This window comes from Cupressus sempervirens, chromosome 7, assembly GCF_028749045.1.
Source record: "Cupressus sempervirens isolate cs-2001-9-10 chromosome 7, ASM2874904v1, whole genome shotgun sequence".
NCBI lineage: Eukaryota > Viridiplantae > Streptophyta > Pinopsida > Cupressales > Cupressaceae > Cupressus > Cupressus sempervirens.
This window is the reverse complement of record NC_143124.1, coordinates 304,971,717-304,997,365: the sequence shown is the minus strand read 5'-3', so window position 1 is coordinate 304,997,365 and position 25,649 is coordinate 304,971,717.

Genomic DNA, 25,649 nt, shown 5'->3' with positions numbered 1-25,649 from the left:
CACCTGCAAGGTTAGAAACATCAACAATATCATTATATAATTTTATTTCATCAATGGTTAGCCACAACCAAAATCTCTCCCAAGTTTGGTACTCATTGAGACACTCAGACTAGAAGTCCTCAATATCCACGACATGCCTATAGGCATATCGCAACTTTAGATGATCCCTTACAAAGTTAACTAGATCATATTGAGGCCTGAGCATCTCATAGTCTAACAACTTAATCTTGACCTCAATTCTCTTTACCAAATTCCCAAAATTTGTTCTAGAGGCACATGAATACAATAAAAGCACTATAGGGAATGGGATCCTAGTTATCTTCTTCACACTAGAACACAAAGTGTTCATTTCAAGGATCTATTGAAACATTTTGATTGGAACCACCTTGTCCTCTAAATATCTTAGAAACCTCTTAGGAGATTCATCATTGGATCCTATTCTCAAATAGGAGAAACTCAAAAAACTAGATGAATGAGCATCTAAATTGGCTTATGGCCAAAATTGCTTCTAGTGAGGATCTCCTTTCAGGGCATCCTTGCAATTCTCAACATAGCCTCATTGTGAAGGCATTATTGATAGCTATGTAATCATCATAGATTCTTTGCAGCTATGGATGTGGGTAAAATTCATAAACTTTTGTGCACTCATCATAATTTAGCATGCTAGGGAGGTTGGGTCACAAGTGGTGCATTGTGAATGCATAGACCAAATAAGAGGACATGTAGAATTTCTTGAGTCCTTTGGCTAAATTCAAACATGAGGTGGGTTCATCATAGATGATCTATGTCTAGTTAATCTACATATCCTTAGCACAAAATGCTTGTACTAGGAAGAAGTGGTGCTTGATCAACTCCAAAATCTCCTTTTTTCCTTTCAATCTAAGGAGGAGTGTGAGGATGTCCACAATCTCTTCTTTTAGATTTGTGCCAAATAGAGTCTTCAACATTTTTCTCCTTTTTGAGTGAAAATTATAGAACCAATTTCTTTACATGTCTTCCTATCTGAGGGTATTCTTTTGATTGAACATGAATTGAAAAGATCTAAAATCTACATCACAATATATTTCCTTAATAGGGATTCCAAATGTGGACTAGATTAGTTCCTTTTTGATTGATATGAGAATAGAGTAGCCAGGAACCAAAGCCTTCTTTGCTTCTAAGTTGTATCTTTCTATGCATTCCCTTACAAGCTCAGGTGCATGCATTGCAAAAGGAAAACTAGCTGCTTAACTACTCTGCTATCATTGAGTTTCTAATTAATTGAGTCAATGGGTTCCGAATTAAACCTCCTATTAAGATCACCCAAATTGTACACTTTGAAGGATGTATCATTATGGTCTTTTAACTCACTCTCTAGGCTAATCAACTTATTCTAACTAGTAGCTCTAATTACCATTCACTATGATTGCACAGGATGCAGTTCACCATAAATAGCCATTTAAATATACTTGAAGAAACTAATTGCATGCAATTATGATGAAATAGCTTTAGGAATTAGAATGTTGGCACCACACAAACAAAGTTAAGTTCAGCCAATGATTATAATAGTAGGATTTTCATTTAATTCCATGAGTAATGACTATTTAAACTTTATGTTCATTTGCACATAAAATACTATGTTCCAAAAAGAACTCTTACTTTACTTAATGTAAAGTGATATGATTAAGAATCACTTAACAATACACATACTTTAGCTTTACTCGAAGTTCCTTACTTTTCTTTAACATCTAGAATGTGAATATACTTAATGATGTTAATGTATGCGAGAGAGAGAGAAACACTTAGCTTTTTCCACAAACCCATTTTCCTTTTATTCAAAATCATAGCATGGGGGTAATCCTTTGGATAGCTTGTGCAATTTGTTGTTCTTCTTTCCCCCAAAGGCTCTTAATGATTCATTTTCATTATATTGAGCTCACATTTCCATAACTAACTTCTCTAGAAGTATCTTTTGAGCATCTCAGAAGCATATTCATATTTTACAGCGACTTGACCTTCTATTCTCAAAGCATCCCAAGAAGAGATATTTTTCATTGCCTTGGAATATAATCCCCTCTCTCAACAATGTTTTCCAACTAAAGCACAAAAAATAATATTCAACCTTTCACTTGAATTTGATGGCCCCAACGAGAAAACTTGAGCATGCCTTACTTGCTATGAGCCTTTAAATGGTTCTTTCAAAATCATGCTCACTCTATTTGATCATTGGGACTAAGATTTAGCTTAAGTGCATACAACTTCAATAATAGAATAAAAAAACTTCATTTTCATGAATATGGTGTAGAAAAACCATAGACCCGTGTTCCCTCATAGTACTTGATCTTATCTACCTAAATTTTAATGAGACTTACTCTCGCTTCTATGGACTTTGGACATTGACAACATCATATTCACAACCTATCAATCACTATCACGACTTCATCCTTTAGATTCACACTTGATGTAGTTAGCTCAAAGGGAAAATTAACTCAAAAGCCTAGAATTCATGGAACATGAAATGTTAGAGAAAGATAACAGATAATGAGGTGTGGAAAAAATTACTTCTCATTGGGAAGACATTATATCATACCATGACCATGCCTAGATCACCTAAACCCCATGCACACTAGTAAAATAAGAAACTAGCTTAGGTGTTGGGTAAAGGTAATCCAAAAGAAAATTAGAAAACAAAGAAAGTAGAGAACTTAGGAAAGATGGGAAGCAAGTGACCTAAAACATACGTAGATAAATCTCTCCTCGAAACACACTCACTGTTACATAAAGTTATTTGCCATTAGTGACAACACTTTTCTCACAGTCCAAACCGAGCATCGAAGACACAATTCAAACCGAGTGTTGAAGACTCAGTTCAAACCGAGCGTCGATGACAACAGTTCAAACTAAGCAGATGGACTCAGTATTAACCGAGTTCAGTCGATTAACATAGAACTTAGTATTAACCGAGTTCAGTCAGTTAATTAAGAACTTAGTGTTAACCGAGTGAAGATGGAAGCAGTGGTAACCGAGTGTAGTATTAACCGAGTAAAGAAGGACTCAACATTAACCGAGCTCAATCTGTAAGCAAAGAAGTTAGTTTTTTCCGAGTGACACTATATCTACCGAGTCACCAATGGTTATCGAGTTCCAGGCAACGTTGTATGACTAGTATGAACCGCGCCCCTACCTCTACCTAGTGCATGACAATGCCGTGTAACGTGGTGGTTGCCGTGTATCAAAAGGTCATCATGTCTGTCTAAAGAACCCAAGTTTATTTTACCATTTGGCTGACTTAGTTGTATTTTGTTTACTTGTGTTCAGCCGACCTTGCATCTATTATTACTAGAATGGTATAAATAATGCTTTACATTTTGTAAAAAGAAAACAACAACAATAATAGTAACAATGAAAGGATGTGTGATGCGAATATAACAGAAGAACAGTATATTAGCAAGGTCTACAAGGTGTAGCAAAGACTTCATCAATCACAAGAGGTGATCAATTGTAAAAGATCTAATCAAGTCATATATAGATCTGATTGGTTCATCCTAACAGGTGAATCATCTTGTAAATCCTCTAACCAGGTAGACTTAACAGTCTTTGTATAAAATCTCCTAACAGAGTTCATACTTATAAAGTGTGTTTCAAATCCTTTAATAAGGTGGATCTAGCAATCCTTCATGCTCTTAACAGGGTAGATCACTAGAAGTGATCATTGTATGCCTTAACCGGCTAACTTCCTACTGCAGTAAAGAAGATTTGTGGGTTTCATCCCCACCCCAGTTTTACTTTCTATTTTGGAAGGTTTCTGGGTCACCAAAATCTTTGTGTATATATGTTTTGGATGTTTATTTATCTCTTACATACTACAGATTAGGTAAATGAATACTTTACTGGTTTATGTTGAATTGATTAAAAGGTGTATTGTTACTGATTCACCTCTCCCCTCTCAGTAACCTGTTATATCTTGAATATTTCCAACACTCACCTCTACCAATGACTACAAGAATTTCAAGAGTAATACTAAAACTTGGCAACAACTATCTCTGACTAGGGACTTAGGCATTAGAAATCTCTAAGTAAGGACCCATAATCTATTGTTTTGCATGGCTGAAAAGGCACACTACAACTAGCAACTAAACTAAGCATACAAACAAAAAGGAATCTAATTTAGGAAAGTAGGATAAAAAAGAAAGAAAAGATGCAAATAAAACCTACCCAAACTAACATTAACTGCAAGGGTTACATTATTTTCAATTGTGAACTTGATAAAGCATTAGATCTTGACCATTGTAAAAAAATGATAGGAACTCTCTAGAAGGATACGTCATAATAAAAGAGTTGTTTTGGTTTCCTTTCATATTCTTGAAAGGGCCCTTCCATAGGGAGTCAAAATTGTGATGCATACTTTTGGGGTCATGCCTTCTATCCGATTGTAGGACTAGGTCACCCTCCATGAATTTCCTTGCTCTAGCCATCTTATCAAAGAATGTCTTTACGTACTTTTGATGTTCTGTAATATGATAAACCATCCTTTCATGTTCTTCTTCTAGCTTAGTTAGGTACATAATTTTCTTCTCCAATCCATATTGGAATTCTGGATTGTTGATCTCTTGTTGTTGTTTACAAATGGATAGCTCTAGTGGAAGAGGAAGGCTAGCTTCAACTCTATATACTAACTCAAACAGTAAAATCCTGATTGTCTTCTTAGGTATAACACTATCTACCTAGAGTGCATCATACAATTTCTTGTATGAGTTCTTCTAGTTCTCAGAGACTAGTTTCTTCATGATATTGATTAGGTTCTTATTACTTGATTCTACTTGATCATTTCCCTAAGGCAAGTAATTAGATGAATGACTTAAGTGTTTACTGTTGTCATAGTAGAATTTTGTAATTTCCAAAGAAGAAGAATAAGAAGCATTATCCATGAAAATATTTGTTGGCACTCCAAACCTTATCAAGATGTTCTCTTTGATAAATTTGTAGATGACCTTAGAGGTGTTGAGATAATGGGTGTTGCACACATTGCATAATATTGTTATTTTATTATTTTATTTTTTATTATGTAATGTTGTTCCTAGATGGATGTGCAACATGTAAAGATTCCCATGGAATATTCTTGATTAGTTGTATTGTAACATTGTGAAAATATTTCATGTAATTATTTAATATTGGGGAAAAGAATTAAATGCCCAATATTAAATGTGGGGTCAGTGGGTTAGGTAGCACATGGTTTATGTAATACCACTTGGTGGTTTTGTGGGACTTGCTACTATATAAGCAGCCACAAGGGTAGTTGTTGTAGAGAGAGAGAGAGTGACAAGGAGAAGACAAAAGGGAAGAGTCGAGTGGGACAAGGCTTGACAGGTTAGCCAAGGGAGCATTTGTGAAGGTTGAAAGCATGGCATGGGATGTGTGGATTCATGCTTGTTCACATAGTTTGCTCGGTTGTGGCTATGGCCATGAAAGCTTCCATGGTTGTATGGAAATGGTATTTTTGTTGAATAATACATGATGATGGATGCTTTTGGAGGCTGGGTTTTTCCCTCAATGAGGGTTTCCCAGGGTATATCTTGTGTCACATTTTGTGGGTATGTTTTCTATTCTCTTGCATGCGGATTTTAATTTCGGGTTTATTTTAGATCTATTATGGGTTATGTGGAAACGGTTATATTCTTTATTGCCAAGTTTCCTTACAAGTGGTATCAGAGCTATGGTTTTATTATTATTGTAACCCTGCATTGAATCCATGGGAATGCATGAGAGGATAATAGAAAGGGCAAGATATATGAATGATTTATTGCAGATCTAAGGGTTTTAGATTTTCTGTTATGATGGGATATTAAAAGATTTGGGCATGTGAAATTTTTTTGCACAAAAGGATTTTTCGGATGTTTCATTTGAATGAGGGTTTTGGGGGATAGCTTGCAGAAATGACCTCCTGGGTAAAAAACAAACCTCACCATTTGATCTGGGTCGACATTTCCATAAATTTTGATATATAATATGCTCTAGTTTGGCCATGTTAAGAGGAAATGAAAGAGTTTTTTGGTTTCAGCCCGTGATGGCCGTCAAATTTAATCCCATCAAAATTTTCGTCACTGAAAATTTTTAAAAAAAAATGAAAAATCGTACTGAAAATGGTAAAAAGACTGTCTTAGTAAAATGACCATAACTTTCTCTCAGAATATCGGATTTCAGAGTTCTTATAGGTGTTGGAAAGCTAATTTAGAGCACTAAAAGATGGTGTATTGTTGGTTCTATAATTTTGAGATTTCGTCAAATTTTTAGAGCTCTAAAGTCAGATATTATTTATTTTGAGCACGAATTAGGGCATAACTTGGGCATACGGAGTCGAATTTTGGACTTTGAGTAGTCAATAGAAAGCTCTTAGAGAGCTCTACACATTGGTTTAGATTTGGTGCAAGTTTAGCATGATTTATTTTTTGATATATTGATCTGAACATTTTATAGGTATATTTTGACTATGGTAACATTGTGAGTTTATGGCATTGGAGATTTAAGAGATGATGTCATTGTATACTCAGTTCATATTTCAGTTTGGTCTCATGATGATATGGTTATCAGTGTTTGGTTTGGATATGCATGATGACTTATTGGGTCTACAAGTTGTGCAGTGTTGTAAGCGGTCTATACTTACAGGTTGCATTTATAGCTTGGTTATGGGTTGTCTTTGCCCATTGATCTTTCATTAATGATGCATATTCAGATTGGTGGCTTGGATTTGGGTTGTCTATGCCCTGAGTCACATGATTTGTTGATTTTATTCTTCATGTAGAAGGGATGAGATGTTGTTACCAGGTACAGTCATGGTGGAGGATTATGGTTGACTATGCTGACAGGTTGGACACTTTGAGAGCCAGATGCTCGGTTCATGGATGTGATCATGGTGCCATGGATTTTGGCATGACATGATTGGTTATATAGGTACATCCTTGATGTTCATTAGCTTGGATTTCTGATTTAGTTATGGTGGTATATCTTCTTGGTTGAGGATCATAGTTATTTGGTTTTCTTTTGAGGAGCTCATGATGTGCACTTTGATTTATTTGATGGTTTGATGCCTTGGTTGATTCTCATGGTTAGAGGATGGTTTTTTATCATTATGTCATGGATAGCTTGGATACACGGTTTAGTGGGAGCTTGTGACAGTGATAGGGTGACAGTGTAGGATTAGTTCCTGGTTTGGTTTATATCTTCTTGGTTTGGAGAGGATGGATTTTATGATGCCATAGGTGACTTGGTACCACGATTGAGTGGGAGTTGTTGGCATTGATATATTTATTGAATGTTTGTAGATGTTGGAGGTTTGTCTTAGATCCTGTTGCTGCAGAAGCGTCTTTGACATTTGCATGGTGCACTTCTTATCTTCATCGTATGAAGATGGTTAGATCTTGAGGACTCGTGGAGTTCTTGGTTATCTTCATGGTGTGTGGAGATGGTTCTTCTTGGTATGTGGAGATGGTTTTCTTCATGGTGTGTGGAGATGGTTGCATCTTGAGGACTCACATGGTTCTTGGCAAAGGTGTGGTTTATATTTTTTATTCGCCATGTTATCCTTGGTATGATGATGGTTTCTTTATTATGTCATGGTATACTCTTGATACGCGTTTAGAGTTATGACATGTTATGGTGTGTTCATATGGAGCATGTTATCTCTTTAGTTGAGATGGTAAGATCATGTTGTCATGTTTATATTCCTGAGGCCATGGTTGGAACTTTGACATTGATCTTGGTTTAGTTTATTGGTATTGAGTACACTGATCATAAGCTAGATACTTCATGATATTGCTATGTTGCATTTGGAGTTGGCATGGATTGATTGGTTACAGGTGCTCATGGATACTTAGAGATGGTGGTGATGCTGATTTCTCTTGGATTAGAGAAGTATTTGTTGGGATAGTTGATGGTTTTAGCAGGAAGTTTGAGGGGTAGTCACCTGATATGGACTTGAGAGGAGATTGTTCTTAGATGAGTCTTGGTTGGAGACTTGGGTATCTTGATGAACATTCTCATTCCCCACTCTTGGTCTACTCGGCAGTTTGCTACTTGAGAGGTATAGCCCATTATTTTTTCTCAGTTGTATTATATTTATGCTTGTCTTTCATGGATATGGATCTTGAGCTGTGGTACATGAGTTAGTTCTGGAGGGTTCATTTGATAGATGGTTTAGCATTGGTTATCTCCATGTGCATATGTTGTTATTCTGGTTGAGTTTGGGAGATGGTTTTATATTGGGCATATTCCTTGGTTTAGGAATGGGTTTATTGAGTTTGATCTTCTTGTGAGAGGCTTACATCCATGATGACTTATATGGTATGGTTTGGGTGTTGTTGAGGCTTCTTGTTGGAGTTTAATGGAGGAGATTATACTCGCACAGTTTACATCTAGAGGTGTGTGTAAAAGGACATGATACAGGTTATGATTTGCATGGTTTCTCTAGTTTTGATTATCTTCCTGGATGTTCAGTTTTTACTACATTGGATTTGAGATTGGCTAGAGATTGTGATCACTGGTTTGTACTCATGCATGTCATGTGAGAGATGACATGGTTATTTCTTTATCTCTTTCCTTTGTTGGTTGTGGAGAATTTGGGAGACTATTGGAGACTTGTTATGAGAGTTTTTCTTGCAGGATATTAGTTTATGTATTGTGGATGTCCTTGATACTACTTGCTGTGGGTGCTATTTCAGCTATGGATATTTTGACAGCTACAAATACATGTGATTACCTTTGGATCAGGTTATTTGTGCTTGGCATTTTCAGTTGGTACAAGATTTTATAATCTTCTAATGCGACAGGTTGGGTGGTTTTCTCTTTGGATGGCTTCTATGTATGTCCAGTGGGAGTGGCATAATAGGAGGTGAGATCATTCATGTTCGAGATCCTGGATACTTTGATTTTGTTGCGGGTACCAAGATGGAACACTTGGTGTATTTTGATCCATGATGGTGGATGTTCTGGGAGGGATTGTTCCCTTGTTCATTTTGTGTGGCTACAGATTGACCCTATGCAATGTATACAACAAGTGGGAGATTGTTGAGATAATGGGTGTTGCACACATTGCATAATATTGTTATTTTATTATTTTATTTTTTATTATGTAATGTTGTACTTAGATGGATGTGCAACATGTAAAGATTCCCATGGAATATTCTTGATTAGTTGTATTGTAACATTGTGAAAATATTTCATGTAATTATTTAATATTGGAGAAAAGAATTAAATGCCCAATATTAAATGTGGGGTTAGTGGGTTAGGTAGCACATGGTTTTAGCACACGATTTATGTAATACCACTTGGTGGTTTTGTGGGACATGCTACTATATAAGCAGCCACAAGGGTAGTTGTTGTAGAGAGAGAGAGAGAGAGAGAGTGTGACAAGGAGAAGACAAAAGGCAAGAGTCGAGTGGGACAAGGCTTGACAGGTTAGCCAAGGGAGCATTTATGAAGGTTGAAAGCATGGCATGGGATGTGTGAATTCATGCTTGTTCACATAGTTTGCTCAGTTGTGGCTATGGCCATGAAGGCTTCCATGGTTGTATGGAAATGGTATTTTTGCTGAATAATACATGATGATGGCTGCTTTTGGAGGTTGGGTTTTTCCCTCAATGAGGGTTTCCCAGGGTATATCTTGTGTCACATTTTGTGGGTATGTTTTCTATTCTCTTGCATGTGGATTTTAATTCAGTATTTATTTTAGATCTATTATGGGTTATGTGGAAACAGTTGTATTCTTTATTGCCAAGTTTTCTTACAAGAGGATGTCTTTTTAGTTGGCTTGGCCTCCACGCATTTAGTGAAGTAGTCTGTAGTAGTGATGACATACAAATGACCAAAAGATGAAGGAAGACTAATTGGTTAAATAAAATAAATTCCTCATTGTTGAAAGGGGCCTTCAATAACTATTTCCTTTAGGGAAAGAGTAGCTAATTGAGGCTTTCTAGAGAACATCCTACATTTTTCATACTTGGCCACCCACTTATAGGCATCCTTAAACATGTAAGGCTAGTAATAGAATTTCTTTAAAATCTTGTGGGTTGTAACTGTTGATGAAAAAAACCACCACAAGACTCATTATGGAAGCTATGAAGAAAGCTCTCCTGTTGTGGTTTATCCACACATCTTAGGAAGGTTCCATCTATTTCCCTCTTGTACAATTGGTCATCATATAGAACATACTTATCTAGTTTAATTCTGAGGTCTCATTTTTTCTTGTATGTCAGTCCATCAAGAAAATCCCTATAAGTTAGAAAGTAGGCAATGTTTGAGAACTAGGGATCATGAAGACTAACCATTAGTACCCTTGAAGATTCATCTTCTTGGCTAAAGTCATGATTTTTTTACAACTATCTAGCACAAGCCATTTCCTCTCACCAATTTGGTTGGCTTCAGGTTGATGTCATATTCTTCAACATTTTCTATACATGCACCTCTAGACTTGCAACCTATCTCTTACCAAGTCAATATGCTTTTGATAGCTAAATCAGGTACAAACATGACATAGTGAGAGTGAAATACATATAACCTGAATTTTTTTAAAGCTCTTACTGCTACATAGGCATGCTTTTCCATTTTAGAGTATCTCAAGTCATGCTCCTTAAGAGGGGTACTCATGAAAGCAATTGGTACTTATATACTTTCCTTGTTCTCTTGTATAAGTATCATGGATAGCACATGAGATGGAGCATACTAGTACAATATGAACTCCTTGTTATAATCTAGATGGACCAACAAGGGCATTTTGGCTATGGCATATTTAATTTGATCAAAAGCCATTCTTCTAGAGTCATTCCATTTGAAACTTTGACTTCCTTTCATCATATGTATTATGCATTTCGTGATTTTGGAAAAATTAGGTATGAAGCATCTCAGAAAGTTCACCTATCCAAAGAATGATTAGACTCTAAATTTTTTTCCTAGCAAATTCACTTGTTGGATGGCTCTAACACACTCTAGGTCAATCTTGATGCCTTCCTGAGAAACTATGTGATCTAGAATTTTTCCTTTTGTAATATAGAAGACCAATTTCTTGGGATTGAGTGAAATCCCATGCTCCCCACATCTATTTAGCACCTTCTCCAAGTCCCTCGGATGATTTTCTCTTTTCTTGGAGAAGACTATTAGATCATTTAAGTAGATAATGATGATCTTATCCTTCAAATCATCAAAGGAGGAACTCATAGCGCACTGAAAGTTGGCACCAACATTAATGAGCACAAAGGGCATTCTATTATATGAAAGCATTACCCAAGGAGTGGTGAAAATAGTCTTGAATAGATATTCTAGGTTTACCTCAATTTGGTTGAAACCCAAGAATCCATCTAGCATTGATATCATTTTTTAGCCAACAACTGTTTGTAGTAGATGATCCATATTAAGAAAGGCATACTTGTGTTTTAGAGATACCTAATTTAAATTACTAAAATCCACATGAATTATGATCTCCCCAATCTTTTTCTAGACTAGGATAATGTTAAGTATCCATGTGAAATGATGTATGGGGTCAGTAATTTTGGCTTCCATCTCTTGTGAACCTCCCTAAATATGTCATCTAAGACCATAGTGTTGTAGTTACACTACATTTTCCTAGAGGGAGTAGCCTCAAGATTGAGGGGAATTTTATGCTTGAACTCACCATTCCTAAAGACCTTTAAGTCCTTATATGCCTAAGAGAACACATCCTTGTATTTTGGCAACAAAGCCTTTTCTTTTTCCCTCTCCTCCTTTGAGAAACTATTATCGATATTGATTATCTTGGGTTTATTTTTGGTTCCAATATTCATCCCTTCATATTATCTAGAAGTTCCACTTTTCTTTTAGTCTCACTTCTAATGAATGCATCATGCCTATCAAATAGTTTCTCAAGTGAAATAAGGTGTCAAGGGATCTTGTTACCTTTGAGTTTTTCATCTCCAAGCTCCAACTCTTTCTTTATGTTTGGGGAGAAATCCTTCCAAGCACTTTCACTCCCTTCAAAGTACTAGCCATTGAAAGTTTTAGATCCATCCAAGAAGGATTGGATTTTATTAGTGTCATGAAACACTTGCCAGGTCTCAAGATCTTGAGCAATGTTTGGTCTAAACAAAACTTTGTCCTTGTATTGATTGTCTATTAAATACAGATGCAAGAGTAGTAGTGAGGAGGATGCAACTAACAAGTCTACCCTTGCTTTATGCTCCCTTGGAATAGCTTGAATTGAGAAAGTGTCTAGGTGCTCAATCTCATCCCAGTCCCTTTTTTTTCAATTCCTAATTCTATCATTCTTTATAGTGTACTAAACCTAAACTTTCTTCACTATAAGCTTTGTATCTCCTTGAGATTTTATGATCTTGACTCCTCTTTTCTTTCTAGCAGTGGTACCCAACAACAAGGCTTCATAATATGCTGTGTTGTAGGTGTTTTTTAATTCTAACATGTATTCAAGATAAGTCACATCTTCATTTGGGGATACAAGTGATGGATATAATTGATTAATTGTGTTTTTCGCTTGATGTTACACAAATTTCATATTAGTTTGTATTAGTGAATGTCGAGCTCACTCAGGCAATAATGACATTTTTCTACATCTATAGAGCATTCTTTTGTTTGCCTAGTTCATAAGGTAGTGTCTACCGAGTTCACTTGGGAAACAAAGGAAAGTGTGCTGAAGATGAGTGTTAATCAAGCTTACTTAGTTAATGAAGGAAATGCTATATGGAACAAATGCTAACTGATCTCACTCAATTTCCAAAGGATTTTCATAAGTTTGTAGTGTTAACTAAGCTCTTGGTTGTTTACACAAGAAATTTCTTTAGAATCAATTTCTACCAAGCTGGGTTGGGTACCGAAGGAGGATATTATATTGGCATATAAACCTTGTTTATTTTACCTACTGATTCTAGATGGTTGATGTAATGAATATTGGTTATTCTAATTTTTATTTCAGCTGAATTGAAAATCTAAAAGGTATAAGTCATAGGTCAAGTTGTGATTTCAAAGTGTGTGATATGCAAGCTGAAAAAGTTGAAAAAGATAAGATGAGAGGAAGCAAAATTGAAAGATAAGAAGGTATCCTTGTGGAACAAAAAAGAATTATTTGATCAGGAAGGATTTAGTATAAAGCTAGAATATAGATCTACAATCAGAAATTTGGTTGCATCATGATCAATTCATTTTCATTGTTACTCTCTAACCATTGTAGTAGTGATCTAAAATCTCTTAACAGAGTTAGTTTAACAATCATTTGTAAATCTTCAAACAAGGTGGAAATTCCATCGAATTGTTTCAAGTCCTCTTACAAGACCACTCCTAATAGGGTGATTAAATCCTCTAAAAGGGTCACATCTAATAGTGTGTTTTGTAACCTTTAATAGGGTTGGCACGTAATAGGGCTCACTTCAAAAGAGTGGAAAATAGTAAATAGTTACAATTGGTGGTTTTCCCAAATTGGGTTTCCACATTAAATCTATGTGTCAATTGTGTTCATGCTATTTACCTTTATAAGTTTGCAACTATGTTAAAGTAATAGTAATCATAGATAATATCTAAACACTGGCATGTCAATGTTTACCAAGTTACAACATTTTCTTTGTTTTCTAAGCATCAATAGTATTTAGTTTCCAGAGTTTGTTTTTGTACTGACATCTAAGGGATCTGGAACTTATTTTAGTGGTAACTGATTCACCACTCCCTCCTAAGTTATACCTCTTATATTTCTAAAAATTGGTATTAGAGCTCTTGGTTCCTGTAGATAAGGTTTCAAAGACCTATGCTAAAGATCAGGATGTCTTACAGAAGAGAGATTCCCAAGCTAAATAGAAACAACTTTGCAGCATTGAATGGACCAATGAGATTGCATCTAGCTTGTATTAATGATTCATGTTGCAAATATCTTGATACTAAATTAAAAACTCCCACTAAAACATTATTAGTTGAAGATATTGCTGAAAAGAGGAACCATAACATCATGATGATTGACATTGCATCTATTCTCAGTTATGCTAAATTTGATGAGGTAAAGGACTAAAAAACTACTTTTGAAAAGTGGAACAACCTAAAAGATATTTATGAAGGAGATGAAAATGTGAAAAGAGCTAAAGTAGAAAGCCCTAGAGGAAAATTTGATCAAATGAAAATGAGAGAAGATGAAAACATTGTAAAATATGTGGAAAGAATCAAGGCTAGTGTAAGCGCAATCAAATCATCTAGACGAGACATCAAGAAGGGAACTGTTGCAAGTAAAGTGTTCAAAACTCTTCTTCCTATTTATGTAATTAGAGTATCTGCTATTCATGAAATGAGATGTGATCCAATTTGTAAAATGTCTTTGGATGCTCTATTTGGAAGATTGATAGCTTTTGAGTTAGATAATTTTGAAAACTATGTTCTTGCTTCAAAGAATATTGAGATTGCATTTGAAGCTAAACTTTCACTCTAGAAAAAGGGCAAAAAGTCAAAATCTAGTCAATCAAGAAGTGAAGAAGATGGAACATCAAAAGAAAGTTCAAACTATGATCTTGAAGTTGTTGAAGCCCTACTTGCAAGAAAATATTCCAAAGGCAGAGGAAAGTACAAAGGTAAAGTTCCTTTGATCTACTTTTCTTGTGAAGAAGTTGGTCATGGTACTACTACATGTCCAAATAGAGAAAAAAAAGATGAAAGGAAAAGTCATAAGTACAAAGGCAAGAAGTATTTCAAGAACAACAAGAAGCACAAGGATGCAGGTAAGAAATCTTGTTTTATGGCTAAGGATTTTGATAATAGTGAAGATGAAATAGTATACATTGTTGTAAAGGATGAGTCTGATGATGAAGGAGATAAGATGGCACTTATCTCTCATGTTAACAGAAATGATACATGGATTATTGATAGTGGCTCACATCATATGACTACAAATAAAACAAAATTTGAGAATATGGAACATTATGAGGGAGCTAGTGTAAGATTTGGAAACAATGAACCTTGTTGCAGAAAATGTAAAGGGTGTATCTCATTGACCAATGAACTTTTATGTGACAATGCTTATTGGGTTGAAGGATTAAACCATAATCTATTGTGTTGCATAGTTGAACAACATTGAATTCAACATAAAATTCATAAGAGGCAGGACCAAAATACTGTATGGAAAAGGAAATTTGGTTGGATCTGGTAGGCAAACAAAAGGTAACTTATTTTATCTTGATCTTAGTGAAAGTTCATATTTTATAGCTCAAGTAGAAGAAATCTAGTTATGAAACAATAGATTATGTCATTTAAACTTTGATAATCTGGTTAAGATTAGACATCACAAGAAAGTAAGAGGTCTTCCTAGTTTAAAGAAACCTGACATAGGTCTATGTAAGAATTGGCAAATTGGAAAGATGGGAAAGACTAGTTTCAAAAGAAAAAACTATCAATCTAAAGAAGTCTTAGAAATTGTCCATACAAACCTATGTGGTCATATTGGAATAGAAAGTTAGCATGGAGAAAATTTTTGATTCTTTTTTGTTCATGGTTATTCTAAAATGATGACTGTAACGTACTTAAAAGAAAAAATTGAAGCTTTTCAAAAGTTCAAGTGGGATCTAGAAAGAGCAGAAGAAGAAATTGGAAAGAAATTAATATATTTAAGATCAGATAGAGGTGGTGAATTCATCTCTAATGAATTCAATAATTTATGCATAGAAAATGGAATAAAAAGACAAGTATCAACCCTTTTTACACCTCAGTAGAATGGTGTAGCTAAAAGGACTAGCTCCATCATGGATTGTGTAAGAATTTTGATGATTGAAAAGAATGTTGGTTTCGAATATTGGAAGGAAGCTATCAGCACTGAAATTCATACCTTAAACAAAGTATAGTTAAAGAAAGACTCAAACCAAACTCCTTATCAGCTATGGCATGGCTACAAACCTAATGTAAGTTACTTGAAAGTATTTGGCAACAAATGTTATATCTTCAAAAAATATAGAAAAGTAAAATTTGATGTAAAGGGTGATGAGGGCATATTTCTAGAATACTCTTGTAGAAGCTAAGCATATAGATGCTTGAATCTATCTACTCATAAAATCATAGAAAGTTCACACATAAAAATTGATGAGTTTGCAAAAAAGTGTGAAGAAGAAAGTTGCAAAGAGCTAGAGGATTACAAAAAATTTTTTTACTATGAACCTAATACTTTGGCAAACACATCTAAAGTAAATAAAGCTTCTCCACCTAAGTCCCCAAAATCCCCAATAGCTACCGAGTTGCATACTGTGCAATCCAAGTCATAGTCTGAAGGACTTGAGTCACAGTCAGAGGCTATCAAGCTAGTTCAAACTAACTCTAATGGACCTAAGTCATAGACAGTGGGACCCAAGTCTGACATTGAAGTTCATGATGAAATCAATGAAATTCATTCATTTTCCAAAGTGCCCATGTTAGCAAGATAAGTCAAAAGGCATCATGCACTTGATTAGATCATTTGAGACAAATCTGATGAAACCATGACAAGAAATAAACTGAAAGGTATGTGTTTATTTGCCGATTTTGAACCTAGAAATGTTAAGGATGCATTGTAAAATAAAAGTTGGGTTGAGGCAATGAATGAAGAAATAGAACAGATTGATAAGAACAAAACTTGGACTCTTGTTCCTAGACCCAAGGATAAAAATATAATAGGTACAAAATGGGTGTTTAGAAATAAGTTGAATGACGATAGAGAAGTTTCAAGAAATAAAAAAAATTAGTATGTAAAGGCTATTCTTAAGAAGAAGGTATTGATTATGGTGAAACTTTTGCTCCTGTTGCAAGATTAGAAGGTCTTAGAACTTTGCTAGAATATGCAACACATAGACAATTTGAAGTATATTATATGGATGTTAAATCCACATTCTTGAATGGAATTCTTGACAAGGAAGTATATATTGAAAACTAGAGGGTTTTGTGGATCCCAATAAGAGAGAAATGGCCTACAAATTATACAAAGCATTATATGGTCTCAAGAAAGCTTCCAACGCTTGATATGAAAGACTACATAACTATTTGTTATAGATTGGTTTCCAAAGAACAAACAATAACAATAGTTTGTATATCAAAGAATTACTAGACAATAAGATTGTATTGGCAAAAATATTTGTTAATGATACTTTATTCACAAGGAATGATGACTTATGCAAGGGATTTTTAGAAGAAATGAGAAAAGAGTTTGAGATGTCTATGTTTTGTGAGATAAAATTATTTGTTGGATTATAGATACACTAAAGAAAAAGTGTTATCTACATTACTCAATCGAAATATATCAAGGAGATACTGAAGAAATTTGGAATGGAAGACTCAAAACCTATTGGAACTCCTATGTCTACTAGACATGAACTTTCCAAAAATGATAATTCCAAGGCAATAGATTACACCACATATAGATCAATAATTGGATAGCTACAATATGTTGTGCATACAAGGCCTGATATTGCATTAGCAGGTGGTATGGTGGCAAGATTCTTAGCAAATCCCAGCAAAAATCACATCATGGTAATCAAAAGAATCATGAGATATCTAAAAGGTACTCAAGACTATGGCTTATAGTACATACGTATCTGAGGAAATCTAGACTTGAAGATGGTTACTGATGCTAATTGGGTAGGAATTATTGATGATAGAAAAAGCCCCATTGGTGAAGCTTTCTTTCTTAGCAAAGGACTAGTGTCTTGGACAAGCAAGAAGAAAAAATGTAAATCTCTATCCATAGTAGAGGTAGAATATGTGGAAACAATAGTTAATTGTTCAAACATTATTTGGTTCAAGCAACTGTTGGTAGGTATGAAGATAGAGATCAAGGATCTAGTTGTCATATATTGTAATAACACCAGTGCAATCAATATATGAAAGAATTCAGTGATGCATTCCAAAGCAAAGAACATTGCTATTAAATATCACTCCTTAAGAGAATTGGTGTAGGATAAAGAAGTCATATTGGAATATCTTAGTACAAAGGAATAGATTGTAGATATATTCACGAACCCATTACCTAAGGATGCATTCTTGTATTTGAAGAGGTAAATTAGGGGTTATTCCCCTATCAGAAGCTCACTAAATGAAGTTTAGTGATGCATCAACTAGAGCATATTGAAGATCAATCAATTGATGTAGAATTGGCAAGTGCACATTGCAAATGAATTAGTACTTGAGGTACATTAATATTCATAGAGTTGATGTCTTTGGCATGTGTTTTCAAAGAGGGAGAATTTATAATGTCATATTTCATAGGAAAATTCTCTAAGAGGGAGAAGTTTGCAGTAAGAGGAGAATAAAATAGGCAAGAAGTTGTTGCAAATTGAAGTTTTCTGACAAAGGAAGAGATCTTAATACAAGAAAGGAGCTCACATTCACAGAGGGAGTTCTCATATTGAGAATCAAAATGAAACTAAGGATATATTTCTTACTCTATTATTGCTCTAGAAGTTTCATTGTGCTATGACATGTTGTATTTCCATCAATGCCAAAGAGAGAGACTGATGGATACAACTGATTAATTATGTTTTGTCTTTGATGTTACCCAAATGTCATATTAGTTTTTGTCTATGAATGTTGAGCTCACTCGAGCAGTAAAGACAATTTTCTACGTCTACCAAGTGTTCTTGTGTTTGACTAGTTCAAAAGGAAAGGTAAAAGCACAAACCTATGTCACCTTTTATAAAGAAATGGGATATCAGAATGTGATAGTTGAACATTAATGACAAAAAAATGGTATTTGTGTTTAAAATATAAAGATGATGTAAACCGATGAAATCTATAGAATTAAATGAATTTTATGCCTATAATTTTTATAAATTTTTTTAGTAAGAATTTATTCATTTTATTATATTTTGAAGTCCATTTTTATCTGTAAAAAATATAGGGTGTAGTTCTTGTCAAACAAGTATATGCAAATCATATATTTTTGTTTTGATTTGAAAATATCTTATAGATGACATGTATAGCTAGTGGACAAAATAATAAATAATTATTTTTTATGTATATTTTATTTATTACAAGTACTCAATTTCAACCTTATTAGAATCCAATAGTTTTTTTCCTCTGGTCAAAACTTCCCTATCAAATCTATACCTTCTTGAAAGAAATTACATATTCATGAAGAGGATTCTCTTCTCTAGAGATAAATATAATTCTTTAATTTTTTTGATATGACTTACTATTTTCTCTTTCCTTTTTTGAGGGAGCATCTTTTGAAATATTGACTTATAATATTTTGACATTATAACATATTATAACTAATCAAAACACTCAAAAAATTATATAATGATGATAATGAATCTAAGATCTATAAAAGGGTATTTACCAAAATAGGCTTTGGTATCATAAACCATGACACAGATCTGTGCTTTTACTTGACAGTGCCTACCTAGTTCACTCGGGAGACAAAGGAGAGTGTGTTGAAGATGATTTTTAATCAAGCTCACTCGGTTAATGAAAGAAAAGTTTGATGGAACTAGTTCTAACTAAGCTCACTCAATTTCCAAAGGATTTTTATATGTTTGTAGTGTTAACTGAGCTCCTATTGGTTAACATAGGAAATTGCTTCAAAATTTGTTTCTAACAAGTTGGGTTGGCTACCAAATGATTTTCAACTAAGGTAATGAATATTGGTTATTCTAATTTGTATTTTAGCCAACTTGACAATTTGAAAGGTATAGGTCATAGGTCAAGTTGTGATTTCAAAGTGTGTGATATATAAGCTAAATAAGTTCAAAGAGTTAAGATGAGAGGAAGCGAACTTGAAGGATCTAAGCAGGTATCCTTGTGGAATAGAAATGTATTATTTAATTAGGAAGGATCTAGTATAAAGCTAGAATAGAGATCTATAATCAACAATTCAGTTGCATCATAATCAGGTCATTTTCATTGTTACTCTCTAACCATTGTAGTAGTGATCTAAAATCTCTTAATAGAGTTGGCTTAACAACCATTTGTAAATTCTCTAACAAGGTGACAATTCCATTGAATTTTTTCAAGTCCTCTTACAAGACCAATCTTAATAGGGTGATTAAATCCTCTAATAGAGTCACACATAATAGTGTATTTTGTAACCTTTAACAGGGTTAGAAGAGTGAGAAATAGTAACTAGTTGCAATTGTTGGTTTCCCCAAATTGGGTTTACACATTAAATCTTGGTGTCAATTGTGTTCATTCTATTTACTTTTATATGTTTCAAACTAAGTTAAAGTAATAGTAATCAAAGATAATATCTAAAGACTTGGAGGTTAATGTTTACTGAGTTACAACATTTTCTTTGTTTGCAAAGCATCGGTAGTATTTGGTTTCCGAAGTTTGTTTTTGTACTAACATCAAGGGATCTGTGATTTATTTTAGTGGTAACTAATTCACCCCTCCCCTCTCAATTACTCCTCTTATATTTACAACAACAAGCACCACACCAGCTATAGAACTAGAAATAGTGGAACTACCATCGAATTCTAGGGTCTGAATCCTTAGATCACTAGGAGGATGTGGTTGTTCTTATGAATAATTAGACTCAAAGAACATCATATAATTTACAAACTCCATGTCTTAATATAGGATCTATTCCTTAGGGTCATCAAAATTTAAAACTATGAATTTGGCCTTATCCTTGGGTTCCAACTTTAATTTTTTATTCCCCATGGTAATAATGGCATGAGACCAATCCATCTTGCTTTTTCCTCCCATGTCTCTACAAAAGCTTCTACTCAAAGGCATCTTGTAGCTAGGTAGAATATCTACTATCAGGATGGTTAGCTTCATTTTCTTTGCAACATGAGCATCCAATGCTACTTGTGCATCTTTTACTTGACCTATTAGAGGGACCCGCTTTACATCCATAGAATAGAAATGTCCAAAGGTTTTAGTAAGGGTCAACTGAAGGGCATGAGAAATAGAAGAGAGCATGACATTATCAAAGGCTTGAGAATCAATAATGCAATTACTAATCTTATGGCCATTTACATATAAGGACACATAGAATAGGTTTGATTTTTTACTAGGGGAGGTAGGTAGAACTAATGCTTATTCTTCTATGAAGAGCTTAGGAAAAATAGTCTCTTCATGAGCTAGTGGGCCACTATACAACTGAGGTTAGTCATTGCTAATGATAGAGTTGACATTAGGTTGGATTTTGGCATTGGCATCATTTTTACAATAATCTACCAAGTTTTATAATCTAGCAGGATGAGTCTTGAGATAATCAAGGGGAGACACCTAGATATGAGCATCCTTACAATATTGTATAATATCAAATGAGCATTGAGGCTTGCCATTTTGATCAAGCCTTGACTTCTCTTTCCTCCTGAATGAGGAAGTGGATGTTCTAGATCAAGGTATTTTTTAGTGGCTAATATTCAAAAAATGGCTAATTTTAGAAATTTTTGGCTAGTAATTGGGATAATAATTAAGACTTGATACAACCTAAATTGCCATAGTTTTACAAAATTTAGTTTTGGATAACTTAAAATCACTCAATATTTTATTTTATTGAAAATTTTTAATTCAAATATTTTCAACAGTATTTGTTACATGACTAGATTTGAGTCACCTAAATATAATATATTATTGAAGAAATTTAATTGAACTGACCAATAATTATCATAATTAAGTTACTTTAGGGATATATTACCAATATTTAGTTTTCACTATTTATTTAAAGTATATGAAACAATCCTCATAATATTCCATGAGGTAAAAAAATCTTTAATTTTGATTTGTGATATTTCATGGTAATTAATGAACTTCCTATTATTGTTGAGATTCATCAATATTTTATACAAAAAAGTTATGATTCAAAAATAATCACCAATATTAATCATATTTAGAATAAAAAATTGAGAGATTCACCAATAGAAATAATTTTATTTTTTTCAAAACAATGAAAGGTTTGCCAATACTTTATATATATTTTTGGAGGTGGCTTTCTTAAAGTTTACCTTGCGAGTCTAGCTATAGCTGGTCTAGGGCCTGTAGTTGTGTTCTAGGAGTGAATATAGTTCATTAGGTTATTCTCTCTTTAACTTCTTGTAGCCATAGTCATATGAAGTTTTTCTAAGGTGGCGAGGCAGTCATGTCCAAACTCTAAATCTAATTGATACTTTAAAAAGAATGTTCTAGAGTCACCATGGGGAGCATAATCATCTTCACTTTTAGTGTACTCAATGGTTAGCTAATTGGACATAGTGAGTTGCATATATCTATTAATTTCTAGGTAGGAATAACCATCATGATCAAGTCATAGATGAAAAATGCACATATTTTGCTTCTTGGGAGGTGCCCAAATGGCAAGATTTTGCTAAGCATATGACAATAGAAATGGTTTTTCTTCATGTTGCCTTCAAGGAATGCCTTGGTATGGTTACTAGAGTGAAGGGCTAAGTTTTTCCATTTGTCTCTTCATGGAAATAATTTTATTAAAGAGATTCTAAAGCATTGCTTAATTATCATTGGTTATACTAGGGGCAAAGCTTGTAGATGCTCCACTCTAAATCTCTCTTTTCCACTTCTAGCTTGCTATCAGATCATCCTCCAATTCAATTGCCAAGGTATAAACACCCAAAATATTAGCCACATGCTCACATCTAATTTTAAAAATTATGTTAGCATGCATGGAGCTTATAAAGAACACATTCTAATTATCAACAGTAGGCATTCCTGTAGTAGGAATACTATTGACCAATTTCTTGAATTTAGCAATAAAGTCTCTCATAGGAACACTTGGTTTTTTCTTTATCTACGTAAATTGAGTCAAGAGAGTTTTCCCATCCTCTATACTATTATAGCGCACTTCAAATTAGTTCTAGATGTCATCCTAAGTTTTGATACATCCTACTAGAAGGTGCTAAAAATAGTTAGCTACATTGTCAACCAAGATTTCCACAAACATTCTCACTGCGACATCTTCATGTTGAGGAAAAATGACACTACATGTAGTGCAGAAAGCTATAATATGTTTATCAAAAGAGACCTTCCCATAAACATCAAATTTTGGGAAATTCTTCTAGAAGCTCTAGGGAGGTCATTTTTGGTAGCAAGACACAAAGGGCGAATAGAATTACCCTAGGGAACAACCATTAAGGGAGGGAGGATAACTAGGATGGGCTGAAAAGTGATAGTAGTAGAGGTAACAACTCTATGAAGAGTGAGAGAATTACAAAATGATGATATTTGAGTGCAAAATATTGGAGGGAAAGATGAATGGCTACATATCCAAGCAATAGGTTGAGGAGGAAGATAAATAAGACCATGGATACCTCGATATAGTCAATCTCGAGGGCTTATTCTCCATCTTCCTATAGGATCTTGCAATAGAGGGAACTAAAACTTCTACAATTCTTTGAATATAGGGTTGACTTACCCTTTACCATGAGTATTGTGGGTATATGTAGAATCTAGGGTAGACTATATTAGCTCACAACAGGTGCACTTCTCTTAACCTTCTTTTTCGTAATACTCCCTTTCAATATTCAACATCAGGTTCCTCTCTTTCAAGGGTGAAGCTTACTCTTCTATATTGCTCAAGGGACTTTTGAATTTTCTAGGAGAGGGTATTCAACTAATTTATGATATCCTCTTGTTCGTCCTAGAAGCTAAGGTTAGGTTGCACTACTGGGATTTTTCCCTCGTGAGGCAACAACATTTCTCCTTCAAAGTTTTTATACATGAGTAATCTATTTGTGTGCCATAGAGATAATCTCTAAGTTTCTCAGTAAAGCCATAGACAAATATATTTAAGAGAACTTAGGACGGATGAGTGTCTTCCCCAGTAGAGTCACCAAAATTTGTTGGTTAATAGTTTTTCTTTCTTGATATTTAGTTTATACCTTGACTCTTTGACTAACCAATGGCTTATGGAAAGCAAAGAAGTTAATAACATAGTGGGTATTGTAGTAATTTATCAAAGACCATTGAATTGAAAGGTACACCTCTCTTGTAGATGCAAGATATGCATTGAATTTTGTCTTTTGGGTTTTGAGGGTATGATTTTAACCAAAAAATAGAAGAGGAAAAAACTAAGTTTCTCAACACTTTAAACATACTAGGAAAAAAAGGGGGAACAACTAAAAAAAAGAAATCTATTACAACATAGATGCACAAAATGGAAACATGCATTACTACCTATGATAACATGAAAAAAGGAAAAGATGGTGAAATAGATAATTCTTGAATTATAGAGTTAGCAAATGCTTTGACAATACCTAGATTGGTTATCTCTTAGTTGCTCCACACACAAACTTCTGGCTTCATTTTTGCAACAAACTATCCTAAACACACAAATGAGAGCATACCACATAGTTAAAAATGAGATGCTTATGCTAAAGAATGTAAGACATACATTTCATTGAATGAAGAAAATAAAACCTTGTTCATTCACTTTCATTCAAATTTCAAAATTAGTGCCTTCATTCCAAATACTAGAATCAAAATGAAAATGAATAGTAAAACTTAAAATGAACTTAGAGTCTCACACAGTAGTCTTAGCTATAGGGGTCTGGCCAAAGTACATTTTTTCAATCTTATTAACTTCATCAAAGATTACATTAATTGGCCTTCTCAAAATGGATTGTTACATTGGACGATTGCTTTGCATAGAATGTCTGAACGAAATAATCTAAAAGTAGGACAAGTATGAATCATTGTCCATTATAGAGACTGATAAAATGCCTTGAATGGTGATAAAAGAAAGAGTAGGAAAATAATGACAGGTGTCTGGAAAAGCATCAGAACATGATGTCTTATTAAAAGTAACTAATTTAGCTCTATAAGATTTCATGTCTTTAGTTACTTTATCCATCTTTTCATCACATGGAATGATGATATTGTTAGCTCAAACCATCCAATAGTCATGCATTTCCATTAGTCGATCAATTATGGCCACCCTTGACTGGAATTTCTTCACTTTCCACTTCATGATTACATCTACTACTAACAATTCGTAGATCTTGGACACTTGGAAGTTGAGTGGGTAAATGGATTTGTCAATAAATGCCAGGAACTTTTATTTCATTTTTTCAAGGTCCCCAAGCTTTCCATTAGTAGACATGATGGACTCTATGTGCCAGATCTTCAAATACATAAACAACTTTACCAATGATCTTTTGCACCACATCATGCACATCCTTCAATTCATTTGCAGATCACATGGAGCTTTCTATAAAAGACTCCAAAGATTTCTTCCAATGAAATAATGACTCCTTGCCTATCTTGACAATCCCATGAGGAATGGCCACATTTATCTTCATCTCTATCACTTCATGTAGAAGGGCCAATTGCTTTATCATCTTGTTTGGTACTTATTATATGGTTTTCTAATAGTTTCAAGTTTCTTCACTGAGCTTGTGAGCATACAATACTAGGCTTCCCAAGTTTTCAACTAGTGGGGGACCTTGAGGCTTTTAGTATTTCCTTCTCTACTCTAAGATTTTCTTAGTAGTTGACTTTGACATGTTTACCATGGAGTCATGAGCTAGGATGCCAAGGTCAATTTTCCTAATCTAGAAATCATCCTTTGAGAGCTCATGAAATTTTCCCTCTTTCTGTGACTCAACAATCTCAACTAGCATGTGGCTAGTTGTTGAATCTATTTTTAGTACATCCTCATATCTCCTCTTCTTCCTATCAATAGTCACTTTCAGAAAAGACTCTATAGAGAGAACATGTATAAAAGATTATAATGTAGTTGGGGTCAA